This window comes from Pinus tabuliformis, chromosome 1_1 (assembly GCF_031772625.1).
Source record: "Pinus tabuliformis cultivar Carrire ecotype Pingquan chromosome 1_1, CPIR1, whole genome shotgun sequence".
Lineage (NCBI taxonomy): Eukaryota > Viridiplantae > Streptophyta > Pinopsida > Pinales > Pinaceae > Pinus > Pinus tabuliformis.
In genome coordinates this window covers 573829840-573850433 of record NC_142297.1, presented here as the reverse complement: position 1 = coordinate 573850433, position 20594 = coordinate 573829840, and the positions used below count along the sequence as shown (strand labels likewise).

The window sequence follows — 20594 nt, the reverse complement described above, 5'->3', positions numbered from 1 at the left end:
AACACACACTTGAAGATCAACATGGACACTATGTATTAGTGTGCTTTCGGTTCAACTGTACCCAAGAATACCATGCGCATGTTAACAAATGAGTTGGATGAAGGGGTCGAACAAGTGCACTGGTTGCAATAGAGGCAAGAGTTCACTTCAGCAAGATGTCACCATGAGGTGCATGCACACCATCACAGACGACCAAGCTCGGCATCATCTCACCACCTTCACCATCACAAGCATGTCAAAGATTTGGTCTCATCATAGCGGATCGAGTGTCATTGATGTCTTGCAAGGCTTGCTCAAGCCATGTCGTCTCACATGAGTACATGTGCATTGTAATGTTGAGTCATGTCAAGTGTAAGTCAAGTGTCAATGGTTGGATGTAGCAATCATAAAGTAGGTGAAGCGTCATGAGGGTAGTTGAACTATCACAAAGGGGAATGTCAAGGGTCACCCCACCCTTTGCTATAAATAGTCCCTCATAACTCATTGTAGAGGCTTTTGGTCAGCCAAACTTTTGATAAGACTATCTTGAAAAAAGCTTGGAGAGTATTGTAACGCACCCTGGCTTCTCCACTACACGGAGCTAGTTCATCCCTTTGGAGGAGAAGGCATATGTGGATGTAATGTTTCGCTATTGGGGCTACAGGTTTACATGGGTGTATTGTATGATTGTATTGGGGCTACAGTGTTCTTCAATGGGGTTCTAGAAAAAAAATGTATGTGCAACAACCACCAGGTTATGAAGTTGAAGGTAAAGAAGATAAAGTTTACAGGTTGAAGAAAACGCTCGATGGACTCAAGCAAGCACCCAGAGCTTCGTATAGGAAAATTGACATCTACATGATCAAGAATGGATTTTGCAGAAGCAGCATTGAGTCTACCTTATACACAAAAGTAAATGAGCATGGACAGATTTTGATTATTTTCTTATATGTTGATGACATGATTTATACAAGTGATTTTGAGTTAGATGAATTTAAAACAACCATGATGAAAGAATTTGGGATGAAATATTTTGGTGTCATGAAATATTTTCTTGACAAAGAAGTTTAGTAATCTAAAAAATGAATTTTTATTTGTCAAAATGAATATGCTAGAGATATGTTGAAAAGATTCGAGATGGAGAATTGCAAACATGTCCCTACACCAGTTGCAAGAAATACAAAGTTAAATAAGGATGATGAAGGATCAGATGTTAATCCAACTCTATTCAAAAAATTGGTTGGCAGCCTCATGTATCTCACAGCTACAAAACCAAATACTATGCAAGAAGCGAGTTTGATTTTCAAGTTTATGGAGACTCCAAAAGACACATTGGAGTGCAGGAAAAAGAATTCTGATATACATAGCAGGAACTAGAGATTGTTACATAACGTATGCAAGCACAGAGAATAATGATTTGATTGGATACACAGACAGTGATTTTGCAGGAAATTTGGATGATAGGAAGAGCACTTATGATTATGTGTTCCATCTCGTTTTAGGTGTGATTTTATGGGCATCTAAGAAGCAGCCCATTGTGACACATTCGTCAGCAGAAGCTGAATATGTAGCAACAACATTAGCAGCATGTCAAGCAATCTAGTTAAGAAGAGTATTTGATGGACTTAAGCAAAAACAACAAGGAGCAACAACAATATATTGTGACAACACCTCAGTGATTGCACTATCCAAGAATAGTGTGTTTCATGAAAGGAGCAAGCATATTGATACTAGATATCACTTTATTAAAGAAATTATGAGCAATTGAGAAGTTCCCTTAAAACCTTATAAATCTCAAGATCAATTGGCTTATATGTTTACTAAGTCATTAGCAAAATATGTATTTGAGTTTCATAAAAGAAACTTGGGTGTTGTAAGCCTAGCTGAGACATAGCCCAGCTGGCATGTTTGAGTTGTCATGAGTCATGTCTTAGTTTAGCGGTCGTAATTAAGGGGGAGTGTTAAAATAAGTGAATTACTTCTGCATGAGGAGTTGGCTAAAATTAGAGAGTCAATTAACTGAGTGTCGAGTCAAGTTGAGTTAAGTGTTAGACGAATTGAGTGTGTGGTTGCATGTCAAGATATTTTAGGCGAGTCACTAGTTTAAATACCCTTCACCAGGTTCATTATAATAATTAAGCTTTTGTGTGATCAATAGAAGAGCCACAGCGCGTGTGTTTTGTGTGTGAAATTTATGTTTAAACTTGTGTGTGAAATTTGTGTTTAAACTCCTATACCTTTCTAACAATATTTTTGTGTACAGAAATTGTCTTTCGAACAATATTTATGTGTATAGAAATATTGATGGAAATTTCCATAAACTGTGTTGAATAAATAACACAACTCACTTTCTTTTAGGAACAATAACTACGATATGCATATAAACCCACATAATTATAATAAAAAACAAAAACCCAATTTCAGGAGTTTCAGATGAGGTATTTGTCATAACAATCAGGAGTTTCATATGAGGTATTTGTCATAACAAAAAAACTGTAGTAATGAGTCCATTTAATGGCAATGATGACTTATATTTTATTTGTCATAACAAAAAAACTGTAGTAATGAGTCCATTTAATGGCAATGATGACTTATATTTTACTAATACACAAGGTAGAAAGATTTTAACATTAAAAATGTATGCACTGATACAGGAAATATAGGCATGGTAGGAACATGAATCCTGAGCAACAAAATTCATGATACTTCAAACTTTAAACTAAAGTATATAAAGAAGTAATATGACCAACCCGTCCTCTGAAGGTGGCTCATAACATTGTCAATAATAAATATCAAACGTTACAGAGGCAAATAATAATTGTGTAACATAGGGTGGAAGTGTCCCAAACCCAACTACCCCCATATAAACCCTAGCAGGAGTTACCAAAGAAAACCACAGACGTGATGAGAATGGTATTTTTCTTCCCAACATTTTCCTCCAAAAAAAAATGGGTTAACAGCTTGCACTTGTAGAGGAAAGAGGCATAGGTCAATTGTGTAGGAAGCAGGTAGGCTCCCAGCCATCATAAGTTCCACAGCCAAAGAAAAAATTAGAGTCTCACTTGGTAGGAAAAGAAGGGGAGCGACATTAGAGTTCGAAGAGGTAAACCTTGTACAGGGGGAAAATTTCACGAAAGGCAAAACATTAAAAAACAAAAAAAAAATTACCTGAGCAGAAAAACCCTGAAAACATTCTGGGGCGATGCATTCCTGTATCTGTAACCCATTAATACAACTCCAGGAAATTCCCAGTGGAAGACAAAAGGAAAATCGCAGAAAATACAAGAACGGCTTTAGATTTTACGTGCAGCCGAGTAAGGTTGAAATCCCGCCCCTGACCAAGTCAAGACTCAAACGAAAAACTCTGGAACCGGGATGAGGAGGTTAAAACCCTAGCGAACTCGTTATTGACCAGATGAAATTAATTGTGCGACTAGCGTAATAATTCGCCTGGTAGACCAACGTAGAATAGGTTGAGTAACACAGAGATTCACGAACTTGTGTAGGTTATTTCAGAGCCCTGCTTAGAGTAAGCATCGAGCGAATGATGCCTTCGCGGCACTCTGGAGAGAGGGCGGTTACCACTAACCATCTCGATTATTCTTAGCCGCAGATCCTTGACCTAATCGATTTGAGCCATGGATTGAAACTAACATATCTCGAGAAACCTTGAGATATGACGAGAGCCTTCCTCGAAATGAATTTTGTACATATGTCATATACCATATACAAATGAAGCATAATAATAATGTTACTGAAATGGAATATAACTCCAATATACATACCATTGGTAATGTCATCAATATACATACCATTGGTAATGTCATCACCTTGAAGCATAAAACTTTACATTGCGACAGCAGAACATAGCTTGGATATAATTTATAATCATAAATGTTATAAACAATTCATGATTAGTCATTAAGATTTCTTATTAGCCTGAATTTACACCATGTAAAATTTATGAGGTTACACAAAATATATATATATATATATATGTGTGAGAGAGAGGGAGGTATGTTACAATAAGCATGTATCACCGGAACAAAGGAAGCATTATTAAGAAATTTATTTTAATAAATAACATAATTACAATTACAATTTTTAATATAATATAATTTTATTTTATTTTACATGTACGAGTTGTTATTTAATATTACATTAAAATAATTAAAAATATAAATATATAAAAGTATATAGGAGAGATGTTGTGTGTAAAATTACTTTCAAAAAAATGTTATTTTAAAAATTAATAATGTGAATCATAAATAAAATATTTCAATTTTCACTTTTATTTTATATTAAGTTTCATATAGTGAGATAAAATAATTAAAATTAAAAATTAAAATAAAATAATTAATTTTTAACAATATGCTAGAAATATGTAATGTAACTTAATGTAAACATTTTAACGTAGTGAAAATAAAATAAAAATAACCTTAAAAATTAAATAATAATAATAATAAAGGACCCATGGTATTGACCCGTGGTTTTAAGAATCTATGGTATTGATCCATGGTAATCATGTGGAATATAACCTATTTCAGGAAAAAAGACCCATGGTATTGACCCATGGTTTTGAGAATCCATGGTAATCATGTGGAATATAACCTATTTCATGAGGAATTGAATTAGCCTAGATCCATCTAAGATTGATGTTATATTTAGATACATAATTAGTTGTAGAAAATGATGGTGTTGAATCCATGCAACTTGTAAAGGTAAAAAAAAAATATTGATATGTCTGGGCATTTCCCTTGATATGTTTAGGTGGGAGAAATAGGAAAAATGTAATTATTACATTTTATCTTATATTTTTGTCTACCTCCGTCCACTTTTTACTAGGTTATATTAAGTAAAATATAATATTATAATATTACATTTTACCCAAAATTGCCTAGATTCATCTTAATTCTGGATCTACCAAGGGCCCAAGATGGATCAAATTATTTGAGATGCAAACCTCTTTTAAAGTGAAAAGAGATTTGATCCCTCTCTACCCTTGGTAAATCCAGAGTTAACATGGATCTAGGCTAAGTTAATTTAAATTTATGTATTATATTTTACTGTTTCATATAATATAATATAATATAATTTTTAATAAAATTTTTATTTTTTATTTTAATATAATTTAATTTTAGTTTAATTTAATTTAATTTAAAATTTTAATTTTAATTTTAAAATAATTTATAATTTATAATTTTAATTTAATTTATAATATTAATTTTAATTTTAAATTAATTTTTTATTAAGTTTAATTTAATTTATATTTTTAATTATAATATAATTTTAATTTTAATTTTTAATTCTAATTTATATATTATATTTTAGTTTTTAATATAATATTATTATTTTTAATATAATTTATAATTATAATTTTAATGTAATTATATTTTAGTTTAAGTTTAATTTAATTTATAGTTTAAATCTTATTATAATTTAAATCTATATATTATATTTAAATTTTTAATATATATTTTTAATAATATAATTATAATTATATTTTTTAATAATCTAATATAATTATAATTATAATTTTTAATTATATATATAAACCAACCTCACAACCAATATAGTTGGATAGAGATCAGAGACATTAATAATAAAAAGTCCTACATAGCAATATGTTATTTTCCCCCATCAATTCTAACTTCTATAAGAAGAAGAATATAGATCAAACTAACCCTTACAATGGTTTAGAGAATGATATTTCTAGCTTAAGGGATGATGGTAATATCCTTTTAATAGGTGACTTTAATGCTCGAACTTACAACAACCAAGCTATTATTCTAAGCAATCATTCCTACCCTAATCCTCTTTGGTTAGACGAAGACCCTACTTTGGCTAGTAGGTACAAAAGGAGCTCTGAAGACCTCGGGGAAAATTTGTTTGGGTCGGAGCTAGTCAAGCTCTGTTGTGCTTAGGATCTCATAATTTGCAACGGTCTAAAGAAGTGGCCCAATTCCAGCAAGATGACCTGCATCCATGGACTTGGTAGTAGCGTGGTAGACTACGTTATTTCCGATCTCCCATTATACAACGAAATAATAAATTTTGATATCTTAAATGACCACGAACCTGACTTTGATCATAGGCCTTTATTTATAACTCTCAATTTTGTCATGGATAGAGTTCCCACAGAAAATAATACTTACAGCCAAAAGAATTTAATATTTGATAGAAATAAAAATGATCTCTTTCTAAATCAATTAAAAACTAATTTGCTTCCTTTATCTAGTATAGACAACATAGAAGACCTCTACCATAATTTTACTACAACCCTCTCATATTCTATTAACAAGTTCTCAATTGAAGTTTCAAATAATAAAAGAAATAGCAAAACCAATCCATGGTATGACAAAGATTGTAAAAGTGCGAGGAGAGCAATTAAGGAAGCTATTGATGAATCTCTTAAAATGGACAAGATAAAAATATACAAAGTCCTAACTAAAAGGAAAAAGAGGCAGTACATTTGTCAAAGACAGGAGAATCTCTTACATCTCTCTAAGGTAGCTCCTAAGGAATTTTGGAGGTAGATTCTAACTAGGAAGACTAAAGATAATAATAAAATTTCTCTTCACGATTGGAATTCCTATCTTAAAAAGCTTTATGAATCTCCAAATGTCATGGATAATTTGGAAACCCTACTTACAACGAAAGAAGTTTTCTCTTTAGAAGACATTAAGTTTGGGGTTAATCGCCTCGCTAATGGGAAAGCTAAGGACATTGAAGGTTACCAGGTGGAAATCTTAAAAATTGGAGGTCCTGTCCTCATCCCCCACATTCACAAGCTTTTCAATCAAGCAGTCAAGCAAGGGTTCCCTAAACCCTAGATGAGAGCCTCATTATCCCTATTTTTAAAAGTGGGGATACAAATAACCCCTCTAATTATCGGACAATTATGATCAGCCCTCTCTTAGCCAAGTTATATGGTAGTATTTTGGAAAAGAAGTTAAGCATATGGCTTGAAAGTGAAGGTAAGCGGGCTAAAGGCCAAGCAGGTTTCAGAAGGCATCACTCAACAACAGACCACCTCATTATGCTTAGGATCACTGCGGAGGAATGTCTTAATGATAAATCCAATTTATTTTGTTGCTTTGTGGACTTTAGAAAGGCTTTCGATACGGTTCCTAGATACAACCTTTGGAATGGATTAGAAGAGCTAAAGGTTCCTCTCGAGTTAAGAGCTGCCGCTATAAGGTTATACGAGAATGTAATTGCCAAGCTAAAGAGCAATGAGGGGTGGTCAAAAGATATTAAGTGTAACATCGGAGTTAAACAAGGTTGCCCCCTCTCCCCTACGCTATTTGGCATTTACATCGATAAGCTTGAAGGCTACTTAGAGGACGCAAGATGTGATGGCATGATCTTAGCTGGGATAGTTGTCATCCTTCTTCTCTATGCAGACAATATTGTTCCTTTGGCAAGGTGCCCATCTGATCTTGATAAGCAACTCAGGCTTCTTAAGGATTTCTGCTCTACCATGGGTATGTCTGTTAACACTAACAAAACAAAAGTTATGATTATCAAATCCAAGAAGGACACTTACGCTAATTTTATGTATGACAATAATAACTTGGAGGAAGTGTATTCTTACAAGTACCTAGGAATTGATATTCATCATAAGCTCAACTGGAACCATAGCATTGAGAAAAGGATTAATGGGGGGTGGAAACCTTATTTTGGTCTTGAAAATAATTGTAAAATAGCAAACCTCGTAATGTGGGATAAAAAGAAGTTCCTCTTTGAAACTTTTGTCACTCCTGTTATCTTATATGGCTGTGAGGTTTAGGGTTGTAGCATCTCCAGAGAATCATGGAGAAAGATTGAGCAAATCCAGAATCGTTTTATAACTTATAACCTAAAAATTAAAAGTAATACACCCTATCCTATTCTCCTTATCGAAGAAGGTCTTTCCCATATTGAGAGCCTAGCTATGATTAGGTTTCTGCTATACAAGCACAAACTCAATAACATAGACGATCATAGACTTCCTAAGCTAGCCTTAAATTCCAACCAAAACCACCTAAGGCTTAATCGAGGGTGGATAAAGACACAAGGGCCTAGTTAAACTATTGGGAGATCAACGAGAATGATGCATTGCAAGACATAAATAACATTAAAGATATTGTTATTTCTAAGTTCAAAGAAAAAATGTGGTGTGAGAAAGATTTAGCGGCTAAAAGAAAATTAAGTTATTATAAGAAGGTCATCAACCCCACCCTAGAAGATCAAAAGTATCTCTCTATTTTAACTAGCTCAAAGAAGAAAATTAATATAGCAAAGATTAGAACGAAATCTCATGAGCTCCATAGTGAAACAGGTCATTGGGTAGTTCCTAAAACGCCATGGATGGAAAGGATCTACCATATATGTGAGAATAGGAACATCGAGGATGAAAACCACTTCCTCTTAGAGTGCCCCGCGTACAACCACATTAGATCTCAGTTTCACAATCTTTGTTACAATACTGACCTTCCTCGCCTTTTACAATGTCAAAATTATAGTGAGCTCGGAAGGCTTCTCTCCAAGCTTTTTGAGCATAGGAATAAAATCTTAAATCAAATTAAATAATTTGTTTTTAGGTCCGATAGACCAATGTTTGGAGGGGACGTTAACCATCATCATCATATGTGGGGTTAATTAATATAATATAATATTAATATTGATTATAATTATTAGTATATTAATTATAATTATAATCATTAAGTAATTAATTATTACTATTTAATTAATTAATTGATTTTTAATTATTAGTTATTAATTTATTAATTATTTTTAGGGTTTAATTATTTATGGTCAATCATGGTCAACCATGGTCCATCATCGCATTGTAATAAAGATTGTTTCAATATGAAAATCGACCATTGTCAACCATGGTCCACCATCCCATTGCGATAAGGATTGTCTCGATATGAACATGAATCATGGTCAAGCATGGTCCAACCTTGCTTTGTGACAAGGATTGTCTCAATATGAAAATCAACCATGTTTATTTTAGGTTTTAAAATATTTATCTTAAGGTGTATGTAAATTGTGTTTATAATATTAATCCATTGGGATCATATTCCCTTGGGTTTATTAATCAAGGGTTCAAACATGGTCAATCATGGTCTAATCATGGTCCAACTTGATCATGACCAACCAAGGTCAACCATAGTCCAACGTCACATTATGACAAATATTGTCTCAATATGAAAATCAACCTTAGTAAACCATGGTCCAACATCGCACTGTAACAAAGATTGCCTTGATATGAAAACCAATCATGGTCCAACGTTGCATTGTGAAAACGATTATCTCAATATGAAAAACAACCATAGTCAACCATGTTTATTTTAGGTTTTATAATATTTTTCTTAGGGTTTATATACCTTGGGTTTATAATATTAATCCTTTGGATTTAATATTATTCCCTTAGGTTCATAATCCCTTGGGGTTTTAGTATTAATCACTTGAGTTTATTATTCCCTTGGGTTTATAATATGATGGTCAATCATGGTAACCATGGTCAATCATGGTCAACCATGGTCCATTGTCGCACTGTGCCAAAGATTTTTTGAGTATGAAAATCAACCATGGTCAACCATGGCCACCTTGCATTGTGACAAATATTGTCTCCATGTGAAAATGAATCATGGTCAACCATGGTCTAATGTCGCTTCATGACAAGGATTGTCTCAATATGAAAATTAAACATGGTCAAACATGGTTAACCATGTTTATTTCAGGGCTTGTAATATTTATCTTAAGGTTTATATACCTTCGGTTTATAATATTAATCCCTTGGGTTTAATTTTATTCCCTTGGGTTCATTCCTTTTTGTAGTTGTATAGTAAGGAATTGTATTTTAATTGAAGTTTATCAAGTTTATCTCTATCATTGTATTAATATTTTTTATGATGGAATGCTTTTTTAGAATTTGGTGGACATAAATGTATTCTTTATGAAGGCACGTTGTTTGAATGAGAGTTTTACTAGGGCACTAGAATGCATACAATTACAATGGTGTTTAACTATTTTGTGTATTTTCTTTTTTTAATCAAAATTTGGAAATATAATTCATGGTAAGATTGTGAATTTGTATTGTTTATCTTATCTTTTTCAATTTATAAATAGATTCAGCACCTTGAATAAACCCTTTGGCACTCAGATTCTATAGACTATATAGTTTAAACTTGTAATTCCAACCATTCCCAACCAAATTTTCGAACAATATTGACCATAAAATATGCCCTAAAAATGCCAAAACATAAAAGAGTTAGAATACACACAGTTACAATTAGAAATATTAGATAATATAGGTCATTCTTTTTGAAATACAAACCGATATGGCCATGTTTATTATTACCTTCAAATATCTGTTTAGCCCATGGGAAAATTGCATTGTACTTGAAACAATTTTCAACTACCTTTGATTAAAAATAAGTTCCCTAACATGGAATTTTTAAAAGTCACATGACTAGCAAGTCTCGTTGTAATCTATAGGACACCATAAAAGAAACCATTACAGTATTTATAGCGTATGGTACTGGGATAAGGTTCCTTTGACCCTAGATCCATTTCTCTCGAGGACATTAATGAAAATTGTTAAAGTAAAACAAAAATGGGTACATTGAATTATTGTTTGATAAATCATTTAATAAAACATAGCAATCAGACTCTAGAGAATTTTGTTTAATCTATAAATATGGACTTGCAATGAATAATTTGACTACAACACTAACTCAAAGTATAGTCAAATCATTAGTTCTTGAATGGTTTCTGATACTTAGTCTTGAATAAGCTTGAATGATGGCTACTATTATGATGTGATTAGAAGAAAATGGTGTTCCAATAAACTAGATTAAGAAGCATTAAACTCATAAGACAACCTTAAAAATGGGAGAAACCTTACATTTTCTAATGCAAATTCACTGGATGGTAGAGAGATCCCTGGGCCTAGAAGTGTTTTTGGAGGTACACATTCTTCTTCTTCAAGTACTGTTAGGAACCCACTTGGTCTAGTTAAATACCTGAAGGAATTTGTTACCCATCAACTTCAAATCTTGCACTTCAATCAGTAATCAATGAAAGGCATCTCATAATTTATCGCCCATGTGCTAATTCTATGAGTTGTTTTTTGTTTTATGTAGATTGCACTGCATTCTACCTCAAAAGGAAATATGGATGAAGAGAACTTTCCTATAGGTTTATTTAGGTGGGATCAGAGACTAGCACCAACAACAATTGTCTTTAACAAGGACCATGCACAACCATTGGAAGTCATTCTTCCCATGGATTGTAGAAAAGGAATTGAAGTCCCTTGAAGATTTGTTTAAAGAGTATGGAGTTTGATACTTAACTCTTGCCAAGATGACCAAGATGGGCTTCACTGTCAACACCCTTGTCAATATGACAAAGGAAGAGATTGAAGATTTGATGAAGACCCTAGTAGAACTCTATCATATGGTCTTCTTATAGGGGAAACATATGGAATTAAATTTTCCATAGGTGCAGACAAGAAAAGATTACAGAATAGCTTGGAAATGAAAAGGTTGGAAATCTTGTCTGAGGCAGAGAGAAAGAGGATATTACATGATGATCATAATATTTTTGCAGCTGCAATGGCATATGAAGGTAATTTTGTTTTTTTCTCTTCTGAATGTCTGCATTGGTAGTCTGCAATCAAAATGTATTGTAGTCTACATTCACTAATAAATCTTATATTCCATTTTGTGGACAGTATACAGGTAGGATTCACTTACAAAAAATAGACATGCTTGATAATTAGATTGATACCTGAACACTTGTGATTTATCATGCTTACAACAAAATATTATCGAAGAAAAGCTTTGGTATGATGATTTGGACAATGTTTTGAATCTGTATAAAAAATCCACCTTATTATAGCTCAAATATTTTTGAATCACACTACTGTCTACACAAATTGTTTGGAAAAATATGGTGAATAGAGAATTTAGCTTCTGAAACATTGCAACTTAACAATGGGTTGAACAAATTTTGTTCAATATTTTATCTACCAGTATCAATTTCTTAGCTTTGTTATAGTTAAGAGCATCTTAAAAATTGAAGCATACCCAATTTCATTTTGAAGTACAAGTACGAAAGTTGCTTTTGAATCACGTTTCTACATATTCAACCACTCTCTCCATGACTAGATATTAAACCATCTATATGGAAAAAGCATAAAACTCTCCTAGGTGTAGATTGTAGTGATGCTTAACTTCTGGACAAATATTTAGATTAAAAAAAAACTTGTGTAATGCATAAATTCTGATGTTTTTCTTGCAATAACATGTTTGGCTATCAAAATATCGATGGGATACAATGATCAACACTGCTAGTTCTTGTGCTAAGATGAAACAATATGGGCAGGTTATGAACAAGGAATGTGGAAAAAAGGTATGGTTAACCCAACAAGAAAAAGTTCAACAAAATCGTTGATGGATTATACCCAAAGGAAAGCTATGAAACGCGTTAATCAAGAAATGAACAGAAATGTGTCACCTCGTCCTTCTACCTCTTTTTTTTATTTTTACCCTTTTGGGCTGAAGAGGAGTCGAGTTTAAATCCCTGTATTTGTTTTGGTGGGATTGTGAAATAGATGGTTTGAATGAGCAAGTAGAAGAAAGCTACAAGATGATGGAATGAATTCAGCTCCAGCTTCAATAAGAATGGGCCAAACAATTCGATGTGGTGCTCTACTTCTCTCAGTGGAGCCATTAGGTGAAAATATCTGGAACATAAAAGTTGTTGTTGATGCCATGAATATATCCCTTACGATTCCTTAGGCTAAGCAGCAACTACAACATGAAAAACATTACAAGAATGTGAGCACACATGGTGTAACTGATGTTATTCAAACTTGCCAAAAAGAATGGATGGCAAAAATGTGCAACCTACAAACATATTATTGAAAGAAATTTTGGATATTGTCAGATGACTTGCGAGTGACTTCGTAGTCAATAAATATTATTAGGAATGTTGTGAATTATATTTTGATATATATAATTGTTTCTAATTGAAAAATGTTAGTATGGTCCTCATCCTAATTTAACTTATTTGTTGCAGTTGAGAAACCTAACAGTCAAGTGTTTTTATTAATAATAATAATAATTTAAATTTAGGTTCAGGATGGAGTTAAATATCAAAGTAGCTAATAATTATGAAATTAATAAATGAAATTATGTTGTTTGCAATTTGTAATATAAGAGATTTCATTTTACACAATAATTTGATTACTAAAATCTAAAGGAAAAATCCGCTTCTAAATTATTTATTATTTGTATGCCTTCAATTAAATACCCAATATGTAAAAGAATTATCATTTTAGTAAAATTTCCATTCCCGTTTGTTGTTCATTACATGAAATTGAAGGGGGGGTTTTTATGTAAGTGAAGCATAAGGTGGTATTGTGGGTGGTGTTTTAGGTGTGGTTATCCGTTTTGTTATAAATGTGGATCAACGTGCAACACAAATGGAACTTCCTACAACTACTCTAGTTAGAGAACTAAGGGCTTGTTGCATTTAGGGCCAATAGAATGCCATTTTTTGTGAGCACATTGGATCTACATGTGCTTTACTAATTCCCATTGCATTTTTTTTCTTTGTACAACTTTTTGCCAAGTAACTTTCCTTAGTTTTTCTTCAAAGTACTCATGTTGTTGCAAAGTAACCGTGGTTTTCTTAGGAAAACTCAGGGGATAATTGTGGCTCTTTTTCAAGTTGATGATGCTAATAAATATATAGTCATTTTGGCAGACAAATTTTAATGTGGAGATTATAACCTGGTCGTCCAAGAGTATGACCAAAATGTTTCTAAGTAGTCATGTTGTTGCAAAGTAGCCCCGGTTTTCATAAGAAAACTCAAGGGAAAATTGTCGCTCTTTGTCAAGTTGATTATGCTAAAAATTATACAACCATTTTAGAAAACAAATTGTAATGTGGAAATTAGTACATGGTCGTCCAGGAGGATGATCAAAAGCTGGAAATCTTTGTAATACTAAAATTGTCTCTTCTTAATGTTACTTTGCAATACAGAACTTGGTATTTTTGTCAATTCATTGAATTTGAACCTCCAAAAAATTACAAAATTAAAACACACACACATTTAAAAAATAAAACACTAAAAATTTAAATTTAATATATCAATATCATTGGCATGATTACGAAAGAAAACTACAACTTTCTCCAATTTAACAATCCTATTGGCGTACTTTTGCACCTATTTGGGGAAATTGCTAATTAGGTCGATGGAACTTTCTTTTGAATCGGTTCACGATCCATTTTCATCTCCCCTTTGGTTATGCCTATGCAACTGCTTTACGCCGATAAATTCGCCAAATATTATTACGGTAAAATGCATGATGAACATATCTGCTGCAATGAATCACTACGATCATATCTGATACAAGTTAAATTTCTTAGTGTCACGCCCCTACACCTGCGGTGATCTTCCAACCGCTTGTAGCGAGGTGCGGCACCACCGAACGCTTTCTTTTTAACAATACTAACGTTTATGGGCTACGCCTATTTCAACATAACCTTACTTAACTTGTGTTCTTATAACCGAATAAAGTGTTATCCTTTATACTTTAACAAAGAACATTCTCAATCATCAACCATGAACAATAAACCGAGAACATCAACAATACACAAGTATAAAGGGAGGGGCAACTCCCAAACAGTCTGCCCAACAATAATATTATAACAACTTCTTCAATAATACATCAGCAAGTATACTTGGCAAAACTCCAAGTCTATACTTAGAACAATTTACAACCAAGGCATAGACAGCCTTTACAATACATGTGCTAACTTCATACGGTAGGAGGGTGCTCACCCGAGACACCAAGAACTCCACCTCTAAGTTCTGCACAAACTCTGCACGTTCTTCACCCAACCCTCGGTTCACCGTACCAACCAACGACCAAGTAGTAACTCTGCGCAATCCTCAACTTATGCGCATGAGCTATGCGCATTTACCTCTTAGAACTGCGCACCTTTTTCCCCTCTTGGCTTGTGCGTACTCCAAGTGCGAAGATTGATGTTAAAATGTCTCCAACGCATGTTCATATATACACATGCTTCATCGTTTACAAGTGGGGTGGCAACCCTTTGGCCGACCACCAAAATAGCATACAAACGCCCATAACACATGCTTCTTGCGTCGGCCATGCCTTAACGCATGCCTCTCCCAAGTCGCATATAAACCTCAACACTTAACCGCATTTTTGTCTAAGTGTCGCTCATCGTCGCATATGACTTTTATGGTATCGTCGCAACCAGCTCGCCGAAACGTCGCATGCTGCCCGCCCGCGCGCCCACGCGCTCGCTCGCGCGCCCAACTCGTCCGTGTGCACGACGCTCACCCGGCGCCCGTCGCAACCGAGGCTCGAAGGCCTTACATTCTCCTCCACCTGAAATCGTTGTCGTCCTCGACAACATACCATCTCGGTAGCTCTCCACCAAGATCATCATCATTCAGGATGTCGACCTTTCTACACAAGGCAAACATCCTTGCAACATATGTAGAGACTCTTTCTCCACTATGTCTCGGCCTAGTGACCACTGCCACCAAGCTCACCATCCATAATCCATGCTCAGGTCCATGGAAACTCCATCCATCTCATCTGCAACATGCCATCACCTATCATACCTGCTCCATATGCTTGAGGACTCACTGCCATGAGCAGCTAGCAATGAGCCCATCTTCTTACTCATCTAAGAAGATGTAGAGGGAGTAGAGCCTGAGGGCTCTTCCTCACTAATCAACTCGATCCATCTATCAGGATCCTCAACCTCCATCCTTTGTAGATAAGCAACCCGGTCTTCCTTCTGGACATCCGGCCTCACATATACCTCATCATCATCATCATCATCTTCCACCAGCTCTAGCCTTCTTGTTAAGTCCAAGATGCTATCTGAAAGTGTCTTGATGACCACTGACTGCTCCGCAAGCTTTGCCTCAACAGTGGACAACCGCTTGTTCACTTTTTCCTTGTCCTCCATTTGCATTGCTCCTACTTTACAATCAGGTCTTGTTGCACCAATGGTAGGCACACCAATGGGTACATCTTCTCTTCCATCATAAATGTAGAGCTTCTTCAAATGTGGTACAATCATAGCATCGAATTGTTTCATAAACTCCACCCCCAATACAGCTTCGTAGTCATCAATCCGCACTATAGTGAAGTCCACCTTCCCGGTCCATTCACCAAGTGTAGTATCCACCTTCTCGGCTACACCAAGAATGTCCATCGGAGGAGAATTTATTGTCTTCATTTGTGCCCTTGCTGGTACAAACTTTAGTCCAATCCTCCTTGCAATATCCTCGCTCATGAAGTTGTGAGAGGCTCCACTATCCACCATAGTGATCACATTAGTATCTCCAACCTTCATTCGAACATACTCTAACTTGTTTCTTTCTGGGTCTCTCTTAGAGACTACTTCTGTAGTAGCAGAAGCACCAAGTATCTGCATCATCCCTACAGAAGCATCATTACTCTCATCATCAGACTATGCAACCGCAACCACCTTTGGTTTAGAGGGACAATTCTTCACCATGTGTGGTCCTGCACATATCCAACACTTCAAAGGCTTCTTTGTCTTCGAACCATCATCTACTTTCGAAGCACCATCATCCTTCTTCTCTTTCGGCTTTTCAGACTTCTTCTTCTTGTCATCAGAAGTCTCATCAAGGTGATCCACCAACCTATCAACCGCAGCAAAAGCTTCTTCAAGCGTTCTAATCTTCTGTCTCCTCACCTCATTGCGTGCCCAAGGTTTCAATCCCATAATGAAGTTGAACACCTTGTCTTTTTCTGCCATGTCATGAAGTTCCAAAGCTGCACTTGAATACTCTTACTGGTATTCTTGTAGGCTTCTGGTTTGCTTTATGTACTTGAGTTTGGTCCTTGCTTCCCATGTGTCATCGTGAGGACTGAAGTGGGTCTGCAAAGCCTTCTTCAAGTCTTTCCACGAAGTGATGTCATCAGCACTGCCATTGGCAATTTGGTCCACCCTCCTTCGCCACCACATCTTAGCATCCTTTGTCAAGAATTGAGTAGCTACCTTGACTTGTGTCTCACCATCAATCAGGTTCAACCGCTCCAAGTACTGCTCCACATCCCATAAGAAGTTGCCAAGAATTGATGCCTTCCTTGTTCCATCATAAGATTCCGGTTCCTTGACCTTCATATGAGGCATTCCTCCAAATGAATAATGCCCCATGGCCCTCTTCACAATTGTAAGCTCATTCTTTGTATCTTCAAGAGTCTTCTTCAAGTTCTCAATTTCTGCACGACTTTCTGCAAGACCTTGATCCCTTGATTCCTCGACTTCTCTGACCCTTTGTTCGAGTTGTGCACACCTATATTCAGTGTACTCATTTTGTGTCTTGAGCTCATCATTCTGCATTCGGATTTCATCGAGTTCTTCTTTAAAAGAAATCTCCATACTCTCTATCTTTTCCGACATCTTTTCCATGAACCCAATAGTAGTATCCTTCTCACCATGATTAGACCCAGCCTGAGACCCGGCTGCCATTTCGTCCAGCTTCTTCTTCCTTTGTGATCTAGTCTCGACCATTCAATAATTCCATGAGCAACCTTTGCTCTGATACCAACTGTCACGCCCCTACACCTGCGGTGATCTTCCAACCGCTTGTAGCGAGGTGCGGCACCACCGAACGCTTTCTTTTTAACAATACTAACGTTTATGGGCTACGCCTATTTCAACATAAACTTACTTAACTTGTGTTCTTATAACCGAATAAAGTGTTATCCTTTATACTTTAACAAAGAACATTCTCAATCATCAACCATGAACAATAAACCGAGAACATCAACAATACACAAGTATAAAGGGAGGGGCAACTCCCGAACAGTCTGCCCAACAATAATATTATAACAGCTTCTTCAATAATACATCAGCAAGTATACTTGGCAAAACTCCAAGTCTATACTTAGAACAATTTACAACCAAGGCATAGACAGCCTTTACAATACATGTGCTAACTTCATACGGTAGGAGGGTGCTCACCCGAGACACCAAGAACTCCACCTCTAAGTTCTGCACAAACTCTGCACGTTCTTCACCCAACCCTCGGTTCACCATACCAACCAACGACCAAGTAGTAACTCTGCGCAATCCTCAACTTATGCGCATGAGCTATGCGCATTTACCTCTTAGAACTGCGCACCTTTTTCCCCTCTTGGCTTGTGCATACTCCAAGTGCGAAGATTGATGTTAAAATGTCTCCAACGCATGTTCATATATACACATGCTTCATCGTTTACAAGTGGGGTGGCAACCCTTTGGCCGACCACCAAAATAGCATACAAACGCCCATAACACATGCTTCTTGCGTCGGCCATGCCTTAACGCATGCCTCTCCCAAGTCGCATATAAACCTCAACACTTAACCGCATTTTTGTCTAAGTGTCGCTCATCGTCGCATATGACTTTTATGGTATCGTCGCAACCAGCTCGCCGAAACGTCGCATGCTGCCCGCCTGCACGCCCACGCGCCCGCCCGCGTGCCCAACTCGTCTGCGTGCACGACGCTCACCCGGCGCCCGTCGCAACCGAGGCTCGAAGGCCTTACACTTAGTGTGTAGGTATTAAAATATACCACCGTTCACCCATGCCAAAATATTATGGAGCAACAATGCCACACTCTTGAAAAGAATTTTTCAAAACCATTTAACCAGTTTGTTTTGACTTGGTCAAATATGTTGCATATAACCATGATTTAACTAATTACATATAAAAATTCAAACATATAATGATGCCGAACTTTTTCCGGAAGGGTTTCATGTTTATTTCGAAATTACTTGGGATTTGTTTTTCAATTTAATTTCAAAAAATGTTATAATATTAAATTAAAATAAATATCTATAAATATTTTGATAATTTATGTTTTTTTTTGTTTTGAATTAAATTTCATAAAAGAAAATTTATCAAATTAAATTAATTAAAATAAAATTTATATAAAATATTTTAATTATGAAATGAGTCATATTTACTTAGAGATGTAATATCCATATGATACAATATTCCCCATAATATTATAACAAAAAGTTATTTACACATTAGAAATTACTTTGATAAAATAAGAATAAATCTCAAGTTACTAATTTTGTTATATACTTTTATAATTATTAATAATAATAAATTAAAATAAACTTGTAATTTAATAAAATAAAATAAAATCTTAAATTTTTATAACATGAGATGCATTATAAAATAAGTGTTTTAATATCAGTCATAAACTGAATAGATCATTTAATTTATTTCAATCATTTAATTTATATGGCTACACTAATATAATACTTTTTTTTTTTGGTAAGTAAGCACCCACAAGGGATTTGAACTAGTGACCTATCGCAAGGAATGCCTTAACAGTGCACCCATTCACTATCAATCCAAAGCCCCATGGGCTACACTAATATAGTACTTCTATGAAATAACTGAAATATAAATTTTATTTCAAAAATATTATTACTGTAAATTAAAATGTAAAATATTAAAAAAAATAGAAAAATAACTTCAAATAAACTCTACCAACCTTAACAATTATTTTGAAATGACCTAAATCAAATATGAAATAATAATATGTTATGATAAAAATTGTGTATGGAACTTTGTCAACCAATTTTAAAACCATCTAATTATTAATTGAAAGGAAAAATCAAAACAAATAGCATTTTAATTAAAAAAAATTATTTAATATCAACTATAAAATATTCATAATAGCATCTTTGCTTCTTTGAACACTTAAGAAAACATCCTTAATACATTTTATCATCATTAATATATTAAAGATTTAAAACAGATCACCCCACTTAGGATAAGATTCTATCGTTCTCACCATTAACATATTTTATGAATTTTTATCATTAGAAACATCAAATCAATCATAAAGTAAATCATTCCACTAAATTAACTTCATTGTTAGTTTTATGACATTAAGGTAGGAGTCCATTTGTAATAATAGTAAAAACTAATCTCTTTATACATGGCCTTAACCTTTCACTTAGTTGTAAATTTCTCAATTGAATAATCTCTTGATTTTTATTTGATATAATTTTCTAAATATTATGTAGGATAAGTTTTTTCTTTTCCTAACATTTTAAGATTTTCAATGAATAATTTCTTTATTTTTATTTTATATAAATTTTAAAAATATTCTATAAATTAATTATTATTAAGATTGTTTTTTATTTGTTTTAGTAATTTTATAAAATCATTATATTATAATAATATAACTATGTTTATTATAAAATTATAAAATTAATAGAAAATAAATAGGAAAGGTATAAAGATTATATGTATATGTGTTTTATGATGTAGTAATTTCCATTTTTCATAAAAATGGGGCAGGAAGGAGCACCTGCTTAAAAAGTAGAAACCAAATGTGTTTTCTACAAAATTCATTACATTTAAGTTTTAATATAGAGAAAGGCCAGTGATATCCCCAACCAATGTAAATATTTAATTTGTTGCAAATTAAACAAATTGACTATTATTTTAAGTTATAAAACTATTTTATTGAATTAAATTATGCAGAAATGAAATAAAAACTACATGTAAATATTGTTTTCACATGT

General features: G+C 34.2%; 1 pseudogene; it reads left to right on the top strand.

Annotated features, from left to right (window-relative positions):
* Positions 1–10884: 10884 nt before the first annotated feature.
* Positions 10885–11715, top strand: LOC149214491 (floricaula/leafy-like protein FL1 pseudogene; annotated as a pseudogene).
* Positions 11716–20594: the final 8879 nt, after the last annotated feature.